The 19,902-nt window shown below is 34.7% G+C and overlaps 1 pseudogene; it reads right to left on the bottom strand.

Moving 5' to 3' along the window:
- Window positions 1-2,452: 2,452 nt before the first annotated feature.
- Window positions 2,453-2,829, bottom strand: LOC129459676 (large ribosomal subunit protein eL31-like; annotated as a pseudogene).
- Window positions 2,830-19,902: the final 17,073 nt, after the last annotated feature.

The following is a 19,902-nucleotide window of genomic DNA, read 5'->3' as shown; positions in this document are numbered from 1 at the left end:
ATTGGTATTTTTATGGGGATTGCATTGAACCTGTAGATTGCTTTGGGTAGTATGTCTATTTTTAAATACATCAATTCTTCTCATCCATGAATATGAAATATCTTTCACTTTTTGTGTCCTCTTACATTGTCTTCTTCAGTGTTTTAGTTTTCATTATAGAGCTCTTTCACTTCTTTGATTAATTCCTAGGTATTTCATTTTATTTGAGGCTACCATAAATTTTGATTTCTTTTTTAGATTGTTCACTCTTGGCATATAGAAATGCTACTGATTTTGTATGTTGGTTTTGTGTCCTGAAACTTTACTGGATTTGTTAGTTAGTTTTAAGAAATTTGTGATGGAGTCTTTAGCTTTTTTCCAAATATAAAATTATAATATCTCAAAACTGAGGTAATTTGACTTTTTTTCTTTTCAATATGGATGCCATTTATATCTTTCTCTTGTCTGATCCCTCTATCTAGGACACCCAAAACAATGTTATGCAGCAGTGGTGAATGTGGGCAACTCATCATGTTCTAGATCTGAGGGTAAAGGCTTTCAGCTTTTCCCCATTCAGTATGACACTAGCTATGGGTATGTCATAGTTATATATGACTTTTATTGTATTGAGGTATGTTCCTTCTCTGCCTGGTCATTTGAGGGTTTTGATCATAATGAGATTTCAAATTTTATCAAATGCTTTTTCAGCTTCAATTGAAGTGATCATATGGTTGTACTTCATTCTGTTGCTATAATGTATTACATTGATTGATTTTCATATGTTGAATCATCCTTGCATCCCAGGGATAAATCCCACTTGATCATGATGAATGATCTTTTAAATATATTGTTGAATTTGGTTTGCTAGTATTTTCTTGAGGATTTTCAAATAAATATTTATGGGAGGTATTGTCTTATAGTTTTCTTTTTTTGATATTTCTTTGCCTGATTTTGATATCAGGGTAATAGCAGCCTTGTAGAATGAGTTGTAAGCCTTCCTTTCTCCTCTATTATTTGAAACAGTTTGAGTAGGATTGGTATTAATTTTTCAGTGAAGCCATAGCATCCCAGGCTTTTCATTATTGGGAGAGTTTATATTATAACTCCAATCATATTACTTGTTATTTGTCTGTTCATGTTTTGGATTTCTTCCTGGTTCAATCTTGGTAAGTTGTATGTGTCTGGGAATTTATCTATTTCTTCTAGGTTTTTATTGGCATGTAGCTGCTCTTAGTAGCTACTAAAGAGCCTTTGAATTTCTGCAGTACCAATTGTAATGTCTCCTTTTTCACCTATAATTTTATTTATTTGGGTCTTCTCTCTTTTTTTTTTTTAGTTAGTTTCACAAACATTTTGTGAATGTTGTTTAACTTTTCAAAAAATTACCATTTCATTTATCTTTTTTATTGTTTTATTTCAATTTCAGTGTTTTCTGCTCTGATCCTTATTATTCTTTTAGTTTACTGATTTTGGGTTTGGTTTGCTCTTGTTTTCTAGTTCTTTAAGATGTATGGTTATATTGTTTATTTAAAGTTTTTCTTCTTTTGTGTAGGCATTTATAGCTATAAAGTTTCCTCTTAGTACTGCTTTTGCTGTATCATATTGGTTTTGGCATGTTGTGTTTTCATTTTTATTTGTTTCAATAATTTTTTTAAATTTATTTTTGATTTGCTCATCAACTCACTGATCATTCAAGAGCATATTGTTTAATTTTGATGTGTTTGTACAGCTTCCAAATTTCCTCTTGTTATGGATTTATAGTTTTAATCCATTATGGTCAGTGAAGATCCTTTATATGATTTCAATGTTTTTGCAATTTTAAAGATTTGATTTGTGACCTAATATATGGCCTGTCCTTCAGAAGGATTGATATGCTGAAGAGAATAATTTGTATTCTGTAGCTGTTGTATGAAATGTTCTGTAAATATCTATTAGGTCCATTTGTTCTGTAGTGCAGATTGTCTGATGTTTCTTCATTGATTTTCTGTTTTGATGATCTGTCCAATGCTGAAGGTGGTGTGTTGGAGTCTCTAGCTATTATTATATTGGAATCTACCTCTTTCTTAAGCTCTAATAATATTTGCTCTCTCTATATATCTGGGTGCTCCAGTGTTGGGTATAGATAGATAGATAGATAGATAGATAGATAGATAGATAGATAGAGATAGATAGATAGACAGACAGACAGATACATATTTAAAATTATTATATACTCTTGCTGAATTGACCCCTTTATTATTATATAACTTTCTTTGTCTCTTTTTGTTCTAATATATATATTTTTTCTGATATAAGTACAGCTACTCCAGTTCTTCTTTGGTTTCCATTGGCATGAAATAGCTTTTATTTTCCCTTCATTTTCAGTCTGTGTGCATCTGGATATTTGAAGTATGTTTCCTGTAGGCAACAGACTGTCAAGCCTTTTTTTAAAGGCAATTTTATAACATTATTTGATGTATTTGATGATCAGCAATTAGTTCTTATCCACATTGACTGTCTGTAGATTTTTGAAAGTGGTACCAGGTACATAGGTAACCAAAGTATAGAGCTTATTTGATGAATCTTTATCCTCATTACATTTTCTGGACAAACACACATGGATTCTGTTTGGGACATTCCTTATTCCTTTGGCCCAGACAGCTTTGTTGAGCCTGGTATCAATGAGCACAACTGGAGTTCCCATCTCCTTCATGGCAAATTTCCTAATCTCTTTGAGTGCCCAAGGGGCACACTTCTTGAAGCCCACTTCATGGATATGCTTCTGAATGTTGATAGTGTATTCTTGGGTTACCACCCCAATGACCCAGAATGGCCTTTTTTCTTCTTGCTGCCCTTCTTTGCAGGAGCCATTCTGCTGGGCCTAAGTTGGAAAGGAAATGCTTTTTCTTTTTTTAAATCTATTCAGCTCCTCTATGTCTTTTCATTGGAGAGGTTAGTCCATTTACTTTCAATATTATTATTGATTAAGGAATTACTCCTGCTATTTTGTTATTTGTTTTCTGGTTGTTCTGTGGCCTTCTCTTCCTTTCTTCTTTCTTTCCTATCTTCCTTTTAGTGAAGGTGATTTTCTCTAGTCATCTGCTGATATGTTTTAGATTCTTGCTTTTTATTTTTTGTGTATCTGTTGTAGGATTTTTGATTTGAGGTTACATGTGCCTTGCAAATAACATTTTTATAAGCTATTATTTTAAACTTATGACAACATAACACTGATTGGAAAAGCAAACAAGCAAAGAGAAAACTAACATAAACTCTACATTTTAACTTTATCCCCCCGTTTTTTAACTTTTTGTTGTTTCTATTTATCTTGTTATACTGTCTACATTTTAAAACATTGTTGTAGTTATTTTTGATAGATTCATCTCTTAGTCTTTCTACTCAAGATATGAGTTTATAAACCACAATTACTGTGTTATAATATTCTGTGTTTGTCTGTGAACTTACTACATATAATAAGACAATATATAAGCTAGTACAATTTTACATAAAGATGTTACATAAAGTCATATAATACAAAAAAGGAAATGAAAACATCTAAATGTCAAGGGAAGGGCATTGGCTTATATGGTACATAAATGTAATAAAACACAGAATAATTGATGTTAATGAAGATTTTTTAATGTAGAAATTATGTATTATGTTTTGTTGCCTTTTGTAAAAGTCATGTTATTGTTTATAAAATATCATAACAAAGTCTCACTAGACATGCACTCAAATATTGCTTGAAGTTGGGAGTTTACTTGTATACTTCGAATTTGTTCTGTAATACTTTTCTAGTGTGCAAAAACCATTTTTGAAAATTATGTACTTCAACTTCTAGCAAAAATAAACCAGAGCTAGAGGAACTATCAAGCATACTAATGGCTCATGTGTACTCTCAGGGCATTTTCCAGTTGCTTCTGCTCTAATTTCTCCCTATAGCTCTTTGATGAAGCCCTCCCTGACTCAAGCCTTGAGTTACTTATCTAGTCAATTTTGTCTCCCATAGAACCTTTATGAGGTTGCCTTTTTGGACCATTAATAGACTATCTTTTGGACCCTTCCTAAGTTATGCTTTAGATGTTCATCAGGTCATTCCCTAACCAGAAATGTACTGAGACATTTTCAGGGAAGATTACTGTGTATCTCGATCCTATCTGTTTTATATTCTTGCCACTTTGGTTCTTAACAACAAAGGGCTTTGAGAGCCTGTTTGCCCTTTGTCTGCAATGCTTCTATTATGTTTTCCCAGGGTTGCGTTAGTGCCAGAGATGCTTGGATTCTGTTAGCCAGGATCCACTAGTATTGGATAAGATTCTTTTGAAGGTGATGCTTCAATTTGTTCTATATCTCATCATTGAAAGAATCTACTGCAGTAAAAATAAAGATTGGCACAGAGTCCTTATGGGCCAGGCTGTAGTGGAAAATTTTGAGAACAAGAGTACAAATAGCCTGCTGAAGTGTTGGTTCCCTCAAAGTATGAGATCTTTAGTAAAAAAGATGCCAGAGGGGTGCCCAGTGATAAGGATGAAATAAAATAAATTTGTATAAGGGTCCAGTGGCAAGCAGGTATCTGATGACAAGGAGATGTTATTGGAAGATACAAAGAGAAAATCTGGGAGTATAGAGGATACAGTGGCAGATGAGACACTATTGAGACACAAGAAGGCCTGTGGTGCAGTGTAAAGTAGAAATAGTGAAGGATTATAAGAGATCACTGGCAAGGTGGGCTCTGAATTAAGAAGAAATAGAGACATCAGCTTGTGTGGAAAAAATGTGAATAAAAATATAATGCCAATGGTAGAGTGGCCTCTGACAGCTGCAAGAGTTGGTGATGATGGTGAGTGGAATATGGTTGGGGGGGGTAATTTTGAAGGCAGTGTATAAAAAGCATCAGGAAGAACAGGAGAGAAAGTAGGTCAGAGTTGGGATCCAGTGAAAGAAAATGAGCTTCAATAGTGATAGCAGCAGGAGGCAGACGAATCCCTAGGTAGACAAGTGTGGGTCCCTGATGAAACTCAACCATCAAACCAGACAGTTTAAAGCTGGAAAACCAAGCTACAGGTCTTGGATAAATCCACAGACTAGATTGAGAAACACTCTTCCCATTTGGTGTGCTTTTCTCTGATTGATCCCCACCCTTCACCTATTTTACATATTACTACCCTTCCCTAATTGGTTTTTTACACTATTATGCCCATCTTTGAGTGGTGCTTTTTTTGCATACTCACAAACCAACCAGCATGCACTCCCCCATTCTGTGCCCATAAAAGCCCCGACTCAGGCAAGCTTTGGGGCTACCTGCTTTCAAGTGGGGGTGGATACTACCTTATTTTGGGTAAGGGGTAAGATCAACTCGGGTCCCCCTCTCTGCTGAAAGCTGTTTTGTCACTCAATAAAACTTTTTGCCTTGCTCACCTTTTGGCTGTCAGCATAACCTCATTCTTCTTGGACATGGAACAAGAACTCAAGACCTGCTGATCAGCAAGAGCAAACAAAGTTGTAACCCTGTAGCACTCTCCTTCCCAGTTGGTGAGCAATGGGAGAGGGAGCTGTTGCGTGCCACACACCCTCTGATCATCAGGTTGCAGATGGTGGGACTGAAAGTTCTGTTAGCATGCTATAACACTCCCTTTGGGGTTTTTGGGTCATTGGCATCCTTGTTTGGGTGGGGGTTTTTGGGTCACTGGCATCCTTGTTTGGGTGCCACTGCATTCCCATTGTCCAGACACCAGTGTAGTGCCCAATGCAGCAGCAGCTCACAGCACATCTGGCCCAGCTGCAGGCTGAGCACAGATCCTGTGGTGAGCGTGAGTTCTGGTTGGGAGTGCAAGCCAAGTGCAGCCTGCCAGGCCAACTGGGTGGGGTACCTCCTGCAGCAAGCCCACGGCCTGAGTGAGGCCTAGGCCAGGTTATTGTCAGCCATGGAGGTCTCTGGCTGATGAAGTAGTATCAAAATTCCTGTGTCAATAGGGTCCTAAGCTAGACAGACTGCCCCCAGAAGTCCCAGAACAGATGGAGGCATGTGATTAAGAGGAATCCAAAAAAGGTATTATGTGTGGTCCTCTGTAGAAAGCAGTGTAGGACAAAGGCCATAGTTAAAGAAGACTTAGAGATAGAGGAGCTGATCACTGGTGTTCTGAAAGGTTTGATAAGAAGATGAAGGCCAGGGTTAGAAATGACTCAGGCAGTATTTGTGTGGAATCAAAAGAGGACATAAGAGGAGCAAGAAATATCACTGAGTCTCCAAAGAGCAGAAGACCCCTGTCTTCAATTGCTGTACTGCATACCTCACAGAAAGGGTTTTGACACAACTGATTAAGAAAATTTCTATTGTCATAGAGTATGCCCAGATGCCTGCAGAAGACAGAAGGCATAGGATCCAGTTAGGAAAACTGAAGCAGAAAGTCCTGGCTGCCCTGACAGAGGTAGTGGCACCCAATACATCTTTCCCCTTTACATTAACATACATCTCTGATTTCATAGTTACCCTTTGATTCCTCAGTCCACAGCTTTTCTTCACATACCCTTCCCTCTGGCTTTCTTTACACATTTCAACATATGCTATATTTGGTCCATGCTAGAAAAATACTGGAGAGAGGATGAAGAGAGTAATACATCAGCATTTGATACAACCTGTGAAGTAGTAGATCTGGTATTATCTCAAAGGAGGAATCTGAGCCTTAGCAAGTTCAACAATTTACATAAAGTAATTTTCGTTGTATATTATACAACAAAGTTCTGCCTCCAAAGCCAGCCAAATCATTTCACTGTATTTTACACTGTCACCTGAAGGTAAGATCCATTGGCCAGCTCCATCATTCTTTCATTCTCATGGATAGGCTGAAAAGGAATCTGAGAAGTGTCACAGGATTTTGTTTATTTCTCATGAGCCTCTCTGCATTGTTTTCTGAGAGGTACTTGCTCTTATGACTGACATCCTCAAAAATTGTAGACATGGGGTCCCTGGAAAGGAAAAATTAAGATTAAACCCTGAGGAGCTCTAGGTTGAATAGGCAGAGTGTTGCCTTGTATATTGTCCTCCTCTTGCCTCCAGATTGATGCAAAAAATAAGAAAAAAAAAAAGACATGGCCTGCAGGGCTTTTATCCAACATAATTATTTATTCTCAAAGTTCATAAAGATATTTTCTAAATTGTTTTTCTTTGAGAACCTCAGGAGTGTTCTTTTAGTATGTGATCCTCCCCTGATTTTTTTCAGACAGTACTTCTCTGATGAAAGGATAGAATCTCAACTTTATAGGGGAATGCATACTTCAGTAGTAAGTTCAACTGCTGCACTCACATGACATGATCTGTATAGTTCAATGTTAATTTTGATAAATTTCACCATGTTTGTACATATTTTCATGATACAGCATGTCAAAGTGGTGATAACAACACAAAACTTTGAGTGGATGTTTAAAGACCAAATTTCTAGCTACTACTAAAATATATAGCATCCATTTGGGGATTACCATCTAGAGAAAGAACATAACTTTCATGACACAATTTTAGAGATCGAAAGAGATTTCTGGCCAGGACATCTTGACACTGGCCTGGATCTGACCTTACTCACATGCGTAAGAGTAAGAAATATATTTAACATAGCTTTCAGAGTTTTATTTTTGAGAATTATAAGATATTAGTTTTCCCTACCGGATTACCAGCAATGGTGTTCACCATGATTTGTAAGCAAGAACATGAGGTTATCCAAAGTTAGAGGGCATATTCATTTTATTTGCTTTCATTTTAGTCTTAAAGAGACCTAAGCTTAACATGTGTTGGGCAATGGTGTTAGAAATCAGAGGTTTGTGATTGTATCAATAACACCACAGAAATAAAACTATGATTTCTATCCATCCTCAAAAGTAGGTAAATAAAGTTTCTGTATTGAAAAATATTTTAAAGAATATGAGGTATAATATACAGTCATCTTTTGGAAAATCATGAAGAAAACTAGAACTGTATCATCATAATATGGAAATTCACTTACATGTTGTTTCCTCAATTGAATTAATGAGGTGAATAAAAATGTATTTTTTAGATAAAAATTTTAAAGGAAATAAACATATATGGTATATGTGTGGAAATATTTGACAAAACATTTTCATGTTGAGAAAAATATATTATTGCATGATTTATAATTTACTAATGAATATAACAAATATACTGTTTTTTTGAGAGCTCTTTTCTTTTCATAGGCCTCCTCTAATATCCAAAAAGGTAATATTTGATTTATTTGATGACATTGAATAACAAAAATAAATATATATTTTTTTCCACAGCACAAGCCATTTGACTCACATAATCTCATTTTTGTACCACAGTTTTTGTTTATCCTAATACACATTTTAAGAATAAAAATTCCAAATGCAAGTCAAGAACTCTGTATTCTTTTGTTAGAAAACAGAGGAGATATTAACTATAATTTTAATATATATTTATGATCTTATTAATTCTGAAAGAAATCATTAATGTTGGAACATTTTAGGTTTAAATAGCATAAATCAGACCAGAGTCAACTTCATCTTTCTCCTAATTTTAATGATACTTCTGAGACCCAGAGGATATATTTCATAGCATGGTTTTCAAATACTTTACCATGGGTTTTATACTTGGTTAATCAATACAAATACTGACAGTTATTGATCATTAGCTTCTCAGAGGTTTCTTAACCCTTAAATCACCCTAATAATGTCCTCATAAACTAGGGATGGTCTACTGTTACTGTTCGTTGTGTGCTATAGCTGTCATGCTATTAAGTAGTACCATCTTTGCCATCTGTGAAAAAATACTGTTTTTATATAAAGAATATAATTGTTATTGTGACCAACATTGACATTCTGTACTGCAATCAACACTCCTAGAAGGAAACTATAATGGTGGTTGCCAGGGACTAGGGGAGGAGAGGATGGGGAGATGTTGGTAAAAGGGCACAAACTTTCAGTTACAAGATGAATAACTTCTGGGTATCTAATGTACAGCATGGTGACGATTGTTAATAATACTGTATTGTTTACTTGAAATTTACTAAGAGGGTAGAGCTTCAGTGTTCTCACCACACACACACATATACAATGGTAAGTATATGAGGTATGGATGTGTTAATTAACTTGGTTGTGGTAATCATTTCACAATATATATGTACATTAAAATCATCACACTGTACACTTTAAATATATGTAACTCTTAAAATTTTATTTGTCAAAGATACCTCAATAAATCTGAGGGAAAAAGCAGTCCTCTCTCAAATAACTCATGACGATGGTATAATTTATCATCATGGCATACATTTAATTGTTCATGGTAGACGTTGAACAAAGATCAAATACACAGAATTTTTGACATTCTGAAAAATACTGCTTTTTGACTGATCAGTATCACTAATGCATTTTCATAACTTCAGTTGAGTAAAATAATTTTGAAAGAATTTTATGGAATTATATTAATAGAAAATCAAATTTAGATGAAATCTATTTACTTGTTTGGTCTACTCAGTTTTCAGTCATTTCTAAAAATGTGAAACTATCCAAATTTCAGATATAGAGGTCAATTTCATTACTACTGATCCTGATAAAGCTAGTACAGAAACCTGTAAACACATACTTGTTTTTGGATCTCGTACTATTGGGGTGAGTTAGATATAGTGCAAAATAACCTATTTCTTGATATTTTAGAACACTATTGTATCTAGAACTTTGGTTTGAAAAAGCAATGAAATTTGGAAATACTGAAGGCTGAAGTCAGTACCTGTGAGGAAAATAAGAGGAGAAAAGATAATTTTTAATCCTGGTACTCCTTCTTAATCTTTGTCTATCTTACTTCTTAGATAATTATTATGTTTTATATTGTTGTGCCTGAAGTAATTGATATTTATCATCTGGGACTTACGCAATGAATCATATGACACTTTTAAGTTGAATAGAGATGAAGACATTATTTCATTTTTTAAATGAAAAAACTAAGACCTAAGTCAGGAAAAGAAAAGTCTAAAGGTTTTTTTTCTTCTGGTGCTATTTTGGTACTTTTGCTAGAAACTAGGGTTTTCTTGTGAATATAAGTTCTATTGTCAAGGAGCTTACAAATTAGTGAAGGATGTGGAAAAGAGATAAAAATTGTTACCTAATGTGCTAACTGCTAACTTAGAATAAAGAACCCTATAAAGCACATTGTAGGGACATTTTAACAAATATTTGCTTCAGAAAAATATCCTAGTCCACGATGTGTAAATTGAGATATGAATGATGAATTGTAACTCACCTAGAAAAGGGGGAGTAGGAAGAGGGCAAAGGAAAAATTTTCCAAATAGGGAAAATAACATTCATTTGTTCATGGATTCAGGCTTGAGTTTATTCATTCAATAACCTTATATTTTGAACACCTATTATGTCCTAGGGATAGTTCTAAATATTAGGGGTCCAAATTTAGGGAAGAAATATACAGTGTCCCTGCAATCACAGAGCTTACAATCTTGTGGGTTACAATCTTGTGGCAAAGTAATATAGTAACTGTATTACTGTGATTCATTTTTAATAAATGTCTCTCTTTGCTATCATAAAACTTACAATCTTATGGCAAAGAGAGACATTTATAAAAGAATCACAGTAATACAGTTGACCTTTGAACAATGCAGTGGTTAGGGATGCTGATCCCTTTGCAGTAGAAAAATTGTGCATAACTTTTAACTCCCCCTAACCTTGACTACTAATAGCCTACTGCTCACCAGAAGCTTTACAGATAATATAATCAGTTGATTAACACCTATTTTGTATGTTATGTATATTTTATGTTGTATTTCTACTATAAAGTAAGCTAGATAAAAGAAAACGTTATTAAGAAAATCATAAGAAAGAAAAATATATTTACTGTTCATTAAGTGGATTATGATAAAGGTCTTCATCCTTGTCATCTTCATGTTCAGGTTGAGGAGAAGAAGAAGAATTGGTCTTGCTGTCTCAGGGTGGTAGAGGAGGAGGACAATTTGCATATAAGTGGAGTTCGTGGTTTAAACTCATGTTGTTCAAGGGTCAACTGTATATGTACAATTGTAACTGTGTCCTATACACTGTACTATCAGTGCGTACAAGAAAAAGCAATAACTTAAGAAGAATATGAGTTAACAAGGCAAATTCTATAGTTGGAGTGGTGGTTGTATAGGAAAGTGAGAGAATGGAGACTAGACAACAGCATGTTCAGATGTCCTATGGTGGAAGTGTAAGCAAAGGTTATATTACCATTTCTGAAAAAGTTAATGAGATTAGAGTAATGCAATTATTGAAGAGTAGCCTTAGTTGATTCAGAAGATCAGAGAGGTTATTACCATTAGTTAGATAGCTTTGGTATTTTTATCTAAAAGCTGTAGGAGTATAGATGAAGAGAAAAAGATCATTAAAAAATTTCCAATAGTTAAAAAATATCACTAAGACTGATCATTATTTACCAAAGTTGAATCTATATATTCACCGTAACACAGGAATTTGACTCATAGATAAATTCAACATACACAAATACACACGTATATGTGCATTCAAAGACTTGCACAGTCAGGGTGCCGTGACTCACACCTATAATCCCAGCACTTTGGGAGGCTGAGGCGGGTGGGTCACTTGAGGCCAGAAGTTTGAGACCAGTCTGTCCAGCATGGTGAAACCCTGCCTCTACTGAAAATACAAAAAAAATTAGCTGGGTGTGGTGGCATGCCTGTAGTCCCAGCTGCTCAGGAGGCTGAGGCAGGAGAATTGTTTGAACCAGGGAGGTGGAGGTTGCAGTGAGCTGAGATCACACTATTTCACTCCAGCCTGGGTGATGGAGTGAGACTCTGTCTCAAAAAAAAAAAAAAAAAAAAGACTTTCACAAAAATGTTTACACTAGAATTAATATTTTTGATATTTGGAGTTTGATGTGTCTTTGTCATATATAAGGAGCAGTGTCAAGTAGGCAGGGAGGTATGAGTTCTGCAATTTATGTAAAAGTTCTGGCCTTGAGAAATAATTTTTTTCTTCTTCAACTTTTGTTTTAAGTTCAGGGTGTATGTGCAGGATACACAGGTTTATTACGTAAGTAAACATATGCCAGGGTGCTTTGCTAGACAGATCAACCCATCACCTGGGTATTAAGCCCAGCATCCATTAACTATTCTTCCTGAAGCTCTCGACCCCTCAGTAACCCCAACAGGTCCCGGTGTGTGTTGTTCCCTCCAGTGTGTCCAGGTGTTCTCATTGTTCAGCTCCTACTTATAAATGAGAACATGCAGTATTTGGTTTTCTTTTTCTACATTAGTTTGCTGAGGATAATGACCTCTAGCTCAATCCATGTCCCTGCAAGTACATAATCTCATTTCATTTTTTGGCTGCATAGTATTCCATGGTGTACATGTACCACATTTTCTTTATCCAGTCTAACATTGATGGGCATTTGGGTTGTTTCCATATCTTTGCTGTTGTGAACAGTGCTGCAATGAACATACCTGTGCACGTATCTTTATAATAGAATGATTTATATTCCTTGGGGTATACATCCAGTAATGGGACTACTGGATTGAATAATATTTCTGCTTCTAGATTTTTGAGGAGCCACCACACTGTGTTCCACAATGGTTGAAATAATTTACATTTCCAACAGCAATGTAAAAGCATTCCTTTTTCTGCGTAACCTTGCCACCACCTGTTGTTTCTTGATTTTTTAATAATCACCATTGTGACTGGCATGAGATGGTATCTCATTGTGGTTTTGATTTGCATTTCTCTAATGATCAGCGACATTGAGCTTTTGTTTGCTGGCTGCATGAATGTCTTCCTTTGAGAAGTGTCTGTTCATGTCCTTTGCCCACATTTAGTGTTGTTTTTTTTCTTGTAAATTTGTTTAAGTTTCTTGTAGACTCTGAATATTAGACCTTTGTCAGATGGATAGATTGTAAAAAATTTCTCCCATTCTATAGGTTGTCCATTCACTCGGATGATAGTTTCTTTTGCTGTGCAGAAGCTCTTTAGTTTAATTAGATCCCATTTGTCAACTTTTGCCTATGTTGCAATTGCTTTTGATATTTAAGTCATGAAATCTTTGCCTGTGCCTATGTCCTGAATGGTATTGCCTAGATTTTCTTCTAGGGTTTTTATAGTTTTGGTTTTTACATTTAAGTATTTACTACATATTGAGTTAATTTTTATATAAAGTGAAAAGTTTTAGTTTTCTACATATGGCTGGCCAGTTCTCCTAGCACTATTTATTAAATAAGGAGTCCTTTCCCCATTTCTTGTTTTTGAAAATTCTTTGGCAATTTCAAAATTCTTTTCAAATTGCATTGGAAAGGTATCAATGGCTTTTAGACAGCAGAATATTATGATCAAAGTATTATTTGGAAAATAGGCAACAGGGAAACAATAGTGGAGAAACTTAGGATGTAGTGGCTATAGTCTGCATAAAAAATGAAGCTGACAGGGAAGGTGGAGGAAAGAGGTTGGATTTTGTATACATTTTGGTGGTTGTATTAATGGGATTTGATGATAAAGCATGAGTGGATAATTAAAAAAGATCAAACATAACTGTAAGTCTTCATGGATAGTGAGAAGCACTTTAAGAAAATTGTATCGTCAGTATTTCTCTTCTACAATGTTATTAGATATCCAAGGGAAGTCTTCTAGGCAGTTTGATGTACCCAAAGGAAACTCAATGGTAGATTCAGGCTGGAGGTTCAGATTTGAGAGCCATTATTACATTAATTCAACAAATATTTGTTGAACTTTGTTAGATATTGCTTTAGGAACTAAAGAATAGACAATCTATTGCATTACTGCTCATTAGGAAGTGACACAGCAGAAAACTATAAACAAGTGCTTTTGTATAACATATATTCTAGTTGGAGAAAATTTTAAAAAATATTTCTAATTAGCTAACATTCATAGAACATATTCTATCTTTAAAGAACTGTTTTAGGCCGGCGCAGTGGTTCACGTCTGTAATCCTAGCACTTTGGGAGGCTGAGGCAGGTGGATTGCTTGAGCTCAGGAGTTTGAAACCAGCCTACGCAACACCGTGAAACCCCGTCTCTACTAAAATACAAAAAATTAGCCAGGCTTGGTGGTGCGTGCCTGTAGTCCCAGCTTCTTCGGCAGGCTGAGGCAGGAGAATTGCTTGAACCTGGGAGGCGGAGGTTGCAGTGAGCCGAGGTTGTGCCGCTGCACTCCAGCCTGAGAGACAGAGCGAGACTCTGTCTCAAAAAAAAAAAAAGAAAAAAAAGAAAATTGTTTTAAAAGCACTTTTCATGTAGTTGTTCATTTAATCTTCCCAATAACCCTATAAAGTAAATACTATTATCACTGTAATTTTGTTTTAAATTTCTTAAATCCCCTAAGTAAATAAACAGGTACAAAAAATACAATTTCAAGTGTTGAAAAGTACAATGCAGAAAAATAAAGTAAGACCATGAGATAGACTAGTACAGACTAATGGAGTTTGACCTGTTAGATATTTCTAGTTAGGGTAGCCACAAAGATGACATTTGGGAAGACAATTGGGTGAAGTTAGGTGGTGAGCTATCAAATATCAGGGAGAAGAGCATTCATAGTAAAAGACAGGCAAAGCTTAAAGCACTGTAATTAAAACATTTGTCTTATATTCAAGGATCAAGGACATCAGAAGGATCACCATGTCTGGAGGAGAGACCACAGAAGGAGAGTGGTAAGAAAAGTGATGAGGTTTGTTTTGCGGGGAGATTTTATTTAAAGCCGTGATATTGTACAAGAGGGAGCAAGAATAGAAAGAAGAAAACGTAAGAGGACAGACCCTGGGGCAATCCATCATTTAGAAGTCTGCACTGAAAGCATCCTAGGTAGAAAAAAGACAATCAGTTTGATACACAGAAGAAAGGAGATACCACGTCTCTTCCTTCAAATGTTGAATACATTAAAAGAAAAGGTTAAATAAAAAAGAAAAAAAATAGCTAATAGGAGAGGATTTCTGAAGGACTTGGAATATATTGTCTCCAAAGCACCAGGAAGAGATTAGTTTAACTTAAGTGCACAGTTTCTCTTTGGTGAGAGGAAGAATGAGTTAAAAATATATGAATGTAGATAAATCTGTAGTTCAACTACTGAAAAAATGAAGGAATTTTCATTGGATTTATTATTTTGTTTGGGAATGTAGAGTGTTAAAAAAGTTTAGAAGAGGTGCTAGAGACTGAAATAATTCAATTAACATAGCTGAAGAATAAATTTTGGATGATAAGGTGGAAGAACATGGACAAAAGGTGATGCTTTCTTATTGGAATAAGGTAGGCAGAGTCCCCCAGTGTTCCCCATCTTTTGTTCTTTATCCTGACCCAGTAACACAGAGTACCTTGGCTGCTCTGTGACAAAGCCAGCAACATGCTTTCTTCTGCAGGCTTGAACCCAAGCCAGAGTGCTGAGCATTGCTAGGTACTGATAAAGTTGTTTATGTTGTTGCTTGAAACACTAAAAGATCAACTATGTTGCTTCATATGTAGAAACTAGCCCTGGCCCTAAGTCTTATTCTTTAAACCTGAATATAAACTCCATAACACAACTTCCTTTTAAAGGAGAACATCTCTTGTCTTTCTGTCTGTCTTGAGGACCTGAAGTCTTCCGTATGTAAGCTCCACTAATGAATGATTTAGACTAATCAACCTGGTATTTGGTGTTTCTTTCTTGGAATCCCAACTATCCCTATCTTGGGTTGATTTGGGGTAGTCCTTTGCAGGAATTCTACTGCCACTGTTTTTAGGGCAATTCCAGCTGTCGATATGGAAAAGCAGAACAAGGTAAGAACAAGCAAGACTCAGAGGACTAAAGAAATTAAATAGCATGTGAAAGAATGTGTCTATTTATATTAAGGCAATGGAGAAAAAAAATATTTAAGAAGGAAATAGACAGATCAAAAGTTATGTTTTCTCATAATTGTTCCATATGTTAACTGTAGAAATTCACTATGACATACAGAACTAATCCTAACACATTTTGTACACATTATTTTCCACCCATTCCAGTTTTTAGAACAACTTAAATGGATGTAAATTGCTGATTAGAGAATTGAAGATGTTTTAATCTATAATTTGTGTGTTTTGACTGAGAAGAAAATATGCTTAATGTACTCTATTCCTATATAACTAAAATTAATGTAATATATAGGTTCATATATACATTATAAAATTATAAATACCATAAAACACATATCCTATTATCATTCAGAGAGCATTGATAAAAAAAGTTCAGAAATGCTACCGAAAAAAAAATTGAACATCCTCCCCAAAATTGAAAAATTCATCCTGCCACCTACATATTATACAGAGTTTTGAAGTAAACATAAATTTACTACTTACTAGAGGTATGTTAACTTATCTCTGTCTCTGTATCTATTTCTCTTTCATTCTTTCATTTTCCCATTCCTCTCTCTCCAACCTCTTTCTTCTTTCTTTTCATCTCTCTTTCTCTATAAATAGAGGCAGTATGGAAGTCATTAGTAATGTTTATCTAGGTTCCATGTTGTCATTCTAGACATATGATTAGATTGCATATTACTGTCTCATTAAATTAACTATAGGCTAGTAACTTGCTTTGGCCAATGAAACCTGAGCAGAAGTTACATGTGTAACTTTGTGGTTGAAACTTTAAGATCCATTCTGCAAATAACTTCTTTTCCATGGTCACGATGTAAGTAGCAATATGTGTTAAGAGGATATTTCCATTAACTTGAGTTGCTGGGTAACTATGATGAGAAGAGACCTTCTGTTCAGAAAATAAACTTTTAATGTATAAACCCATTGGGATTTGAGTTTGTTCCTTGAGCATAATTCTGACTGATACAGGTCACTAAACTGAGAGTGGAATTTCTAACAGTAAAATTAACTTTGATATTATTGGAGAAAGTAATTGCCAATCTGTAATTGTATTTCAAGGAAAGCAGTCTTTCAGGAAGAAATAGAAAAATATTTTTTCTATATCCTGAGATATATGCAGAAAGATTTTGCCATGAGAAAACCCTCACTAAAGATAACTTAAGTATGTTTTACAAGCTAAAGGAAAGTAAGGCAAAGAAAATGCCTAAATTGAAAGAGGAAAGAAAATGGTATAAAGATATGAAAAAATTTAAATGATCATTAACGATATGAAAAATAATGATACTATTTTCTGCATAAAATAATTTTAAAAGATAATTGGGCAAAATGAGGTTAAAGTGTTGCAAATTCTCTACACTGTTTGGAAGAAGAATAAATAATTGATTAATTTTAGAATTTGATAAATATGTGCATGGCAACATTTTGTAACCTGTAAAAAATAGAAATAAATATTCTTATTATGCTACTTCTTTATTCCTGATGTTCCAAGGTTCCTTCTTTTATCGTTTCCTGCCATTTAGAAAATTTACTCCAGATTTTTTTCTTAGGGAAATCTTATTGGCAACAGATTCTCTCAATTTTCCTTTATCTAAGGATGTCTTGCTTTCTCTTTCATTCCTGAATGTTATTTTTGCTAAACATAGAATTGTGGGTTGGAAATTTTTTTTCTTTCCCATTGAAAAATATTGTGCCAATCTCCATGCTTTCTGATAAGAAATCTGTTATCTTTAGAATTGATTTTTCCCTGTAGAGGTAACATATTGTTTCTCTTTTGCTTTTCTCAATATTTTTTCCATTGGTTTTATTTAACTTCCCCAAAAATCCATACAATATTTTTGTGTCCTACAGTTAGGAAAAGATGTCTTACAACACAAATTCAACTAATATAAATGTAACGATTTATAAATTCAACTTCATATACATTTGACAGTTATCCACTGTCAATAATAATACAAATGACAATGTAAGTAGGAATAGGAAAATATATCTTAAAGCCTATAATAACAAAGATTCAGTATCTAGCATATAAAAAGCTCTACCAATTAATTTAAAAAAGACAACCCAATAGATAAATGAACAAAATACTTAAACTGGAACTTCACAAATTCCAAATGAAAAGTTGCTCAACATTATTAGTAATCAGGAAAATGCAATTAATTATTATGAAAATTCTTAAAGAAAGACAAAACTTTAAATTTAGTTAATTGACAAGTGTTTGAGAGAATATGGTAGCACTCAGGGTCTCCTGGGAAGTAGATTCATAGATAATGTTCAGAATTATTTTAAGAAGTATCTTTGGCCTAACGTCTGTGGAAGGGAGGGTAACAGGATTGGTAAGAAAAAAAAATCAAGCTTTAAAGTGACCCAGAAAACATGTCTGCAGTAGAATAACCTACTGTTCTATCAGAATTCCCTGCCTTAGGGTAAAATGGCCAAGCGTTTACACCTTCATCTAAGTAAGTCATTGGACGTGGTCCATCCCCTGGAAGGATGTGACTATAGTAAGGCAGCTCTCTGCAGCTAAGACAGTCCCTGACAGAGTTCAGAGCTGACGGTTGTCCAATGCAGCTCTGCCAGCAGCTGGGTCAAGGAGCTCTTCTTTGAAGAAGAATCTGGGCAGGGCATCACTATGTCTAAAACAAATGTGAACTGTCATACACCACTGGAGTTCTGTACAAAATAGTTAGTATGACTACTTTGAAGAACAATTTGGAATTATCTAATAAAGATGTAGATATCCACACCCTATAATCCAGTAATTCCACTTCCAAATATATTATACATGGTTCTCACACTTAAAAGAGTGTGTCAGGATCAATGAGAAGTTTCATGAAGATGGATTACTAGGCCCAATTGCAAAGTTTCTGATTAACCATATCTGGGGTAGAACTAAAAAATTTGCATTTGTAACTTTACTCCCCAGATAGTGTTGTTGTTGCTGGTCCAGGGATCACATTTTGAAGACAACTACTGGTAGAAAATGTGTATCCCATCCCTCTCCACCCCACCCCAACAAACACACATGCACCTGTACATCTAAGTATTGTTTATAAAAGCCAGAAATCATCCAGTAGAATGGATATATAAATTGTAAAATAGTCACGCAATGGTATTGTATACAGTAATAAAAATGAAGTAATCACATTTACATGCAACAACATAGATACATATTAAAATGTTCAAAAATCTCTATTACTCAGTAATTCATGTGAGTGAATAATTTATTCTTAAGAAGAAAAGATGGTTATCACAAACATCACAACGTTGATTTAGGAAGAAGGAAAACATTTGTGTTGAGGAATGGGCTCACAGGAGGGATGCTTCTGCGATATTAATAATGTTCCATTTCTTGATTTGCGTGGTAGTACATTGGTGTTCATAATTATTCTCTAAATTGCATATATCTATTTTATGTGCTTTTCTGTATGGATGATATATTTCATAATAAAATAGAAATAAAATAAATGAATGACATAGCAAATTTCTCTAATGAAACATCCATTGAAAATATTAACTCCAATATAAAATCACTGTTACCTTCTATTGCAACTATTTGGAATCTCATTAAGTTTACAACAGTTACTTCCCATCAAAATTGCTTCTTTCCCCCGAAGAGAGTGTTAACTCTAGTCAGGTATTTCATTGCTCCATGAGTAGCTGAACCTGTCCTGCTTTTCAAACAAGGACACTAGAATCAGGTAACACTTTTACAAAGCCCCAGACTTTCTCTACCCTATTGTCCATGGAAATGCCTGCAGCAAACCATTCCCTTAGTAATTCAGTATCAGATTAAGTAGATTGATATATTTGTTGGTTGGTTACTTACAAATAATTTCATGTAAGTATTATTAAAATAGCTTCAACAAACTAGCTAAGCATTTTAATTTAGTAAGGTTAAAAGGTGCTTAACTTTTTTTATTATTATACTTTAAGTTCTAGGGTACATGTGCACAATGTGCAGGTTTGTTACAAAAGGTGCTTAACTTTTAAATAATTCTCTATGGAGTACTTACCTGCCATTGTTAACTGTGATGCTTGGGAATGAGTATGTTTTCACCATTTCTTTTTTTTCTTCTTCTTCTCCATCTTCTCC

The sequence above is a fragment of the Symphalangus syndactylus genome, chromosome 13 (genome assembly GCF_028878055.3).
Source record: "Symphalangus syndactylus isolate Jambi chromosome 13, NHGRI_mSymSyn1-v2.1_pri, whole genome shotgun sequence".
In the NCBI taxonomy this organism is placed as follows: Eukaryota; Metazoa; Chordata; class Mammalia; order Primates; family Hylobatidae; genus Symphalangus; species Symphalangus syndactylus.
Note: the sequence above shows the minus strand (reverse complement) of the source record. Positions and strands in the feature narration are given on the sequence as shown.